Source organism: Trichomycterus rosablanca, chromosome 11, assembly GCF_030014385.1.
Source record: "Trichomycterus rosablanca isolate fTriRos1 chromosome 11, fTriRos1.hap1, whole genome shotgun sequence".
Taxonomy (NCBI): Eukaryota; Metazoa; Chordata; class Actinopteri; order Siluriformes; family Trichomycteridae; genus Trichomycterus; species Trichomycterus rosablanca.
Window position 1 is genome coordinate 3103519 of NC_085998.1, and position 7725 is coordinate 3111243.

The following is a 7725-nucleotide window of genomic DNA, read 5'->3' on the forward strand; positions in this document are numbered from 1 at the left end:
GGGTTGCACCTATAAAAAATATAACGGGTCTTACACCGTCATGGGAACATTATCAAAATGTTTTATTTAGGCTGTTTAACATTTATTATTTTCATTCTTTATAATAATAAATCAGAACCATATTTTAGACAAAACAACATAAAGAACATCATGTAACATTTTCTTTCAATAGTGCAAACAACATTTTTACATAATCCATCTTCACACTGACATACAGCCCCGGTTCTGGACTGCGTTCCCCCAGTTCAGGGGGCAGTGAGAAAAGTGCCAGACCTGCTTGTGTTACTTTACTTTCGCCCTACACACGGCGTTACTAAGACTAAAAGTGAAAACTACTTAAAATAATAACCAAACGCTTTCTAATTCCCACAGTAGCAGCAGTTTCCTTCTGTTTCATACACATCACCCTGTCTCAGTCTAATCTGCAGCACTTCTCTCCCATTGATAAAAATACGGAACATCACCTTTAGTTTCCAAATAAGGAACGATTACGTGTGACGCAGGCACGTAAGGGCTAGCCCCTCCGGAAGTCATTGAAAATGCATTACAGCGCCTGCAGTTCGAAAAAAAGAGCTTTAACATGAGAGTCGCTGATTGGACTACGATATTCAGAGGCAAGACTGACTCCAGAACAGTCACAGCTAGTTTAACACTGGTTGAATGTGATAGAAAAATTTCTTCCCTTTCGCCCTTTGGTGGTGCGTCGCCCGATCGCCCTAATGAACGAGCCGCCCCTGGTAATACTTCTACCTGACGATCAGTGTTCCCGGAGCCCCTGACACCACAGGAGCTCGTCCCTTCATAAATTGGCAGTTTGGAACGTAAACATGTTTGTGATCTGTAGTTAAAAAAAAGCCCCGTCTTTTGTTTTCTGACACGTCTCAGCCTGTGCGATGAGACGGGTCGCTGTGTTGTGGTGTTTTTCACTCCTAGGGGATTAATAGTGACGGAATTCCCCGGCTGGATCAGGGATTTCATATCACATCTGATCTTTCCGCCTCTAAGCAGATTTAATATCAAAGCTTAGCGTTTTTTGGGGATGATGGGAGGGTGCCGGTCAGGGTTCTGGGAACTGAGCCGCAAATATAAAAACCTGTTCTGGGGATGTTTTGGATCCTCACGCCTCCCCAAACCTCCCCAAACCGTCCCAAACGTAGCATTTCCAACAAGTCCGAGCGTGAATCCCTTTCAGTGTCGTCAGTTCTCGTCGACCGAATGAGCTCATCCAGAAATGAGATGTTTTCCGTGCTGAGCGGTGACCTCTCCCGAAAACTGAGGGGTGTAAACATCTGGAAACCTGACAGCACTTTTCCACTGGCACGGTGCCAGCCCTGGTGCCAAAATCCTGATGCTTTTCCACTGCAAAATCGCCTGATGTAACGTTGTTTACCCGCCATTGAGGTGACACGATTTGATGCCCTCAGATGTTGGTGTGTCGCCTTTGTGCCGTGCACAGATGCTGAAAAAGTCGATTCTGGACAGTTAAATCCATCCTGAAAAAAGACTTCTGGTAGGTGCTGGACTCACTGTGACCCTGACCAGGATAGAGTGTCTAGTAAAAATAAATAAACAAATGAATAAACTATCGTGTTTGTGATTTTAAAACGCTGCTATCAGCCGGTTGATAAAATCGAAGTCGATCCACGGTGCAGAAAGCGTTATTAGAAGGCTGCGTTATTCTAAAGGCCAAAAGTATGTGGACACGCCCTAATTATAAAGTCCAGGCACTTCAAAGCCTCGTGAAAGCACGTCAGGAAAGATCACATAGAGGTCGTTTGTTTTTTAAAAGGGAAGCCCGACAAGCTCATGGTCAGGCGTCTGAATTCTTTTGGCCATACAGGTAATGGAGGCCGACTGGGTTTAGATATAGCCGGTGCTTTAACGTGCACTTTACGCCGCTGATCTAAACCAGAGCTGGAGATCAAGGTCTCTAAAATATCTCGGATTGATTGGCGTGTGAGGTCGAGACAGGTCAGGGAATTAAAAGCCACACACACACACACACACACACTATTTTCAGCAGTGTTTAATATTTAAACACACCGTTACAGTGAACAGAACGTACCCGCCCAGAGGCCACGCTGATCCTCGTGGTTCAGCAAACAACAAACAGACGTCGCAGATGATTCAGAGAAGAGTCGCGACTCACAACACCGAAATGAATCCCTCATGACATCATCAGCTAACAAAATAACTCTACTCGTTTATTTCCTAAACAAACAGCAACATTAAACATCTAACACACCGAGAATATCATTCTAATAGCTTTTCCTTTTCAGTTGCTCCCACATATAGGGGGCGCTACAGCGGATCTGCTCCTCATACCTGATTTTACACCGGATGCCTCTCTTGGCGCTGCCCTTCTATTTCTATCCGGGCGTGGGACCTGCACTGAGAGCGCACCTCCTAATGGCTGGGATGTTTCGACCTCCTTCCTCAGACGATCGTGTTCATGTAGTATATGAGTGTGTGTGTATACAGTATGTGTGTGTGTGTGTGTATATGAATGTGTGCAATAAGTGTGTGTGTATATGAGTGCGTGAGTCTGTTAGTGTGTGTGTATATGTGAGTATGTCTATGAGTGTGCGATATGTGTGTGTTTGTGTGTGTGTATATGAGTGTGTTTGTATGTGAGTGTGTGTACATGAGTGTGTATGTATGAGTGTGTGTCAGTGTGTGTGTACATGAGTGTGTCTATATGAGTGTGTGCATATATGTGAGTGTGTGTCTATGTGAGTGTGTCTACATGAGTGTGTCTACAGGAGTGTGTGTATATGTGAGTGTGTGTGTGTCTACATGAGTGTGTATGTATATGAGTGTGTGTATATGTGAGTGTGTATATATGAGTGTGAGTGTGTGTATATGTGAGTGTGTATATGTGAGTGTGTATATGTGAGTGTGAGTGTGTGTATATGTGAGTGTGTATACAGTGTATCACAAAAGTGAGTACACCCCTCACATTTCTGCAAATATTTCATTATATCTTTTCATGGGACAACACTATAGACATGAAACTTGGATATAACTTAGAGTAGTCAGTGTACAGCTTGTATAGCAGTGTAGATTTACTGTCTTCTGAAAATAACTCAACACACAGTATGTACATGTACTGTGACATTCTGAAACAGAGCATGATCCCCTCCCTTCGAAAACTGGGCCTCATGGCAGTTTTCCAACAGGATAACGACCCCAAACACAACCTCCAAGATGACAACTGCCTTGCTGAGGAAGCTGAAGGTAAAGGTGATGGACTAAACCCAATTGAGCACCTGTGGCGCATCCTCAAGTGGAAGGTGGAGGAGTTCAAGGTGTCTAACATCCACCAGCTCCGTGATGTCATCATGGAGGAGTGGAAGAGGATTCCAGTAGCAACCTGTGCAGCTCTGGTGAATTCCATGCCCAGGAGGGTTAAGGCAGTGCTGGATAATAATGGTGGTCACACAAAATATTGACACTTTGGGCACAATTTGGACATGTTCACTGTGGGGTGTACTCACTTATGTTGCAGCTATTTAGACATTAATGGCTGTGTGTTGAGTTATTTTCAGAAGACAGTAAATCTACACTGCTATACAAGCTGTACACTGACTACTCTAAGTTATATCCAAGTTTTATTTCTATAGTGTTGTCCCATGAAAAGATATAATGAAATATTTGCAGAAATGTGAGGGGTGTACTCACTTTTGTGATACACTGTATGTGAGTGTGAGTGTGTGTGTATATGAGTGTGTGTGTATATGTTAGTGTGTATATGTAAGTGTGTATATATGAGTGTGTGTGTATATGAGTGTGTGTGTATATGTTAGTGTGTATATGAGTGTGTGTGTGTATGTTAGTGTGTATATGTAAGTGTGTATATATGAGTGTGTGTGTATATGAGTGTGTGTGTATATGAGTGTGTGTGTATATGTTAGTGTGTATATATGAGTGTGTGTGTATATGAGTGTGTGTATATGAGTGTGTGTGTATATGAGTGTGTGTGTATATATGAGTGTGTGTGTATATGTAAGTGTGTATATATGAGTGTGTGTGTATATGAGTGTGTGTGTATATGAGTGTGTGTGTATATGAGTGTGTATATGAGTGTGTGTGTATATGAGTGTGTGTGTATATGTTAGTGTGTATATATGAGTGTGTGTGTATATGTAAGTGTGTATATATGAGTGTGTGTGTATATGAGTGTGTGTGTATATGAGTGTGTGTGTATATGTTAGTGTGTATATGTAAGTGTGTATATATGAGTGTGTGTGTATATGAGTGTGTGTGTATATGTTAGTGTGTATATATGAGTGTGTATATATGAGTGTGTGTGTATATGAGTGTGTGTGTATATGTTAGTGTGTATATATGAGTGTGTGTGTATATGAGTGTGTGTGTATATGTTAGTGTGTATATATGAGTGTGTGTGTATATGAGTGTGTGTGTATATGTTAGTGTGTATATATGAGTGTGTATATATGAGTGTGTGTGTATATGAGTGTGTGTGTATATGTAAGTGTGTATATATGAGTGTGTGTGTATATGAGTGTGTGTGTATATGTTAGTGTGTATATATGAGTGTGTGTGTATATGTTAGTGTGTATATATGAGTGTGTGTGTATATGTAAGTGTGTATATATGAGTGTGTGTGTATATGAGTGTGTGTGTATATGAGTGTGTGTGTATATGAGTGTGTGTGTATATGTTAGTGTGTATATGTAAGTGTGTATATATGAGTGTGTGTGTATATGAGTGTGTGTGTATATATGAGTGTGTGTGTGTATATGAGTGTGTGTGTATATGTTAGTGTGTATCTGTGTAACAACATGATGAATGTCATGCACAGACACACAGTGTTAGAAACACGCCGAGCACTGCAGCCGCGTGCGCGCACACACACACACACACACACACACACACCTACACACACACACCCACCCACACACACTTCCTCTGTGGCTGGAGGTTCAGGGACTGTAAATGGTTTCTAAGAAGAGAAGAGAGACGAGAGTGTCTGTGTTCAGCAGAAAGAATAGAGGAAACACACAACACACACACAACACACACACCAATACATACACACAAACAAACCAGTATACACACACAGATACAAAGACATGCACACACAACAACATATACATGCATACACACACACACACACCAGCATACACACATATATACAAAGACATGCACACACACCAACATATCCATGCATACTCACATAAAAATACATGCACACACACACACACCAGCATACACACACCAGCATACACACGTACATACAAAGACATGCACACACACCAACATATCCATGCATACTCACATAAAAATACATGCACACACACACACACCAGCATACACACACCAGCATACACACGTACATACAAAGACACAAAAGTATATACACACTAACCAATAAACACACATACTTAGAAATACATGCAGACGCACACACACACACACACACACCAAGATACACAAACCAGTATACATGCATACATACAAATACATGCACACACACACACACTAACACGCATACACACATAAAAACACACACACGTAAAAACACACACACCAATATACACACATGCACACTAATACATGCACACACACACAAACCAATGCAAACACACCTCCTTACACATGCATACAAATACACGCGCGCACACACACACACACACAGTGTGGTTTATGCACTGCACACAAATGTGAAAATGAAAGTTTCAGAAACGTGTTGCAAAGTGAGTTAGAGCAGAGAGACCCTGAGGAGAGGAATTAAGAGAGAGAGAGAGACAGACAGATATAAAGACCATCACCAAATAGCAGCACAAATCACACTATAAGCAACACAAGGCAACCAACAGAGTCCTGTACAGTGTGTGTAGGGTCGTTAATACTGACCTCAGCAGACGCTTCAGAAATCAGCTGTTTTAGGAGAGTGTTACTGACTTCCTGACCGCCTTCTGGCTAGATTTGGTGCTGCTCCATGATTCCTTTACTTTAAGACCCTTTCTGTGGTTCAGTGGAGTCCCACAGCCTCAGAGATAATATTTTTAACTTTATTATGTTAACATCTCCTCTGAAATGTACTTGGATAACGTCATAATGTTCCTGTGAAGCTTCAGCATCATAGATATTATTATTATTATTGTTGTTGTATTTTTATTGTTATTGTTATATTTTTATTATTATTGTTCCTTTATTATTATTATTAGCATTATTATTTTTTTTATGTATTTATTTATTTATTAATATTTTTGAAGCTCTGTTTACTTTTTAAAGCTCCTGAGTTTCAGATTCAGATCTGATGGGATGAGAGACGGACTTTTACTGTCTCTAGTTTTGCATCTATGGACAGATTTAGTTCCCGCTTTGCATACCTGCTTCCCTTTTCCTTAGTGTGTGTATGAATGTGTGCAATGTGTGTGTTTGTGTGTCTATGAGTGTGTGTATGTGTGTGTGGATGTGTGTGTTTGTGTTTTTATATGTGAGTGTGTGTGTGTATATGAGTGTGCGAGATGAGTGTGTGTGTGTATATAAGTGTGTGTATGTATATAAGTGTGTGTGTGTATATAAGTGTGTGTGTGTATATATAAGTGTGTGTGTGTATATAAGTGTGTGTGTATATATAAGTGTGTGTGTGTATATAAGTGTGTGTGTATATAAGTGTGTGTATGTACAGTGTATCACAAAAGTGAGTACACCCCTCACATTTCTGCAAATATTTCATTATATCTTTTCATGGGACAACACTATAGACATGAAACTTGGATATAACTTAGAGTAGTCAGTGTACAGCTTGTATAGCAGTGTAGATTTACTGTCTTCTGAAAATAACTCAACACACAGCCATTAATGTCTAAATAGCTGGCAACATAAGTGAGTACACCCCACAGTGAACATGTCCAAATTGTGCCCAAATGTGTCGTTGTCCCTCCCTGGTGTCATGTGTCAAGGTCCCAGGTGTAAATGGGGAGCAGGGCTGTTAAATTTGGTTTTTTGGGTACAATTCTCTCATACTGGCCACTGGATATTCAACATGGCACCTCATGGCAAATAACTCTCTTAGGATGTGAGAAATAGAATTGTTGCTCTCCACAAAGATGGCCTGGGCTATAAGAAGATTGCTAACACCCTGAAGCTGAGCTACAGCATGGTGGCCAAGGTCATACAGCGGTTTTCCAGGACAGGTTCCACTCGGAACAGACTTCGCCAGGGTCGACCAAAGAAGTTGAGTCCACGTGTTCGGCGTCATATCCAGAGGTTGGCTTTAAAAAATAGACACATGAGTGCTGCCAGCATTGCTGCAGAGGTTGAAGACGTGGGAGGTCAGCCTGTCAGTGCTCAGACCATACGCCGCACACTGCATCAACTCGGTCTGCATGGTCGTCATCCCAGAAGGAAGCTGACGCACAAGAAAGCCCGCAAACAGTTTGCTGAAGAGAAGCAGTCCAAGAACATGGATTACTGGAATGCCCTGTGGTCTGACGAGACCAAGATAAACTTGTTTGGCTCAGATGGTGTCCAGCATGTGTGGCGGCGCCCTGGTGAGAAGTACCAAGACAACTGTATCTTGCCTACAGTCAAGCATGGTGGTGGTAGCATCATGGTCTTGGGCTGCATGAGTGTTGCTGGCACTGGGGAGCTGCAGTTCATTGAGGGAAACATGAATTCCAACATGTACTGTGACATTCTGAAACAGAGCATGATCCCCTCCCTTCGAAAACTGGGCCTCATGGCAGTTTT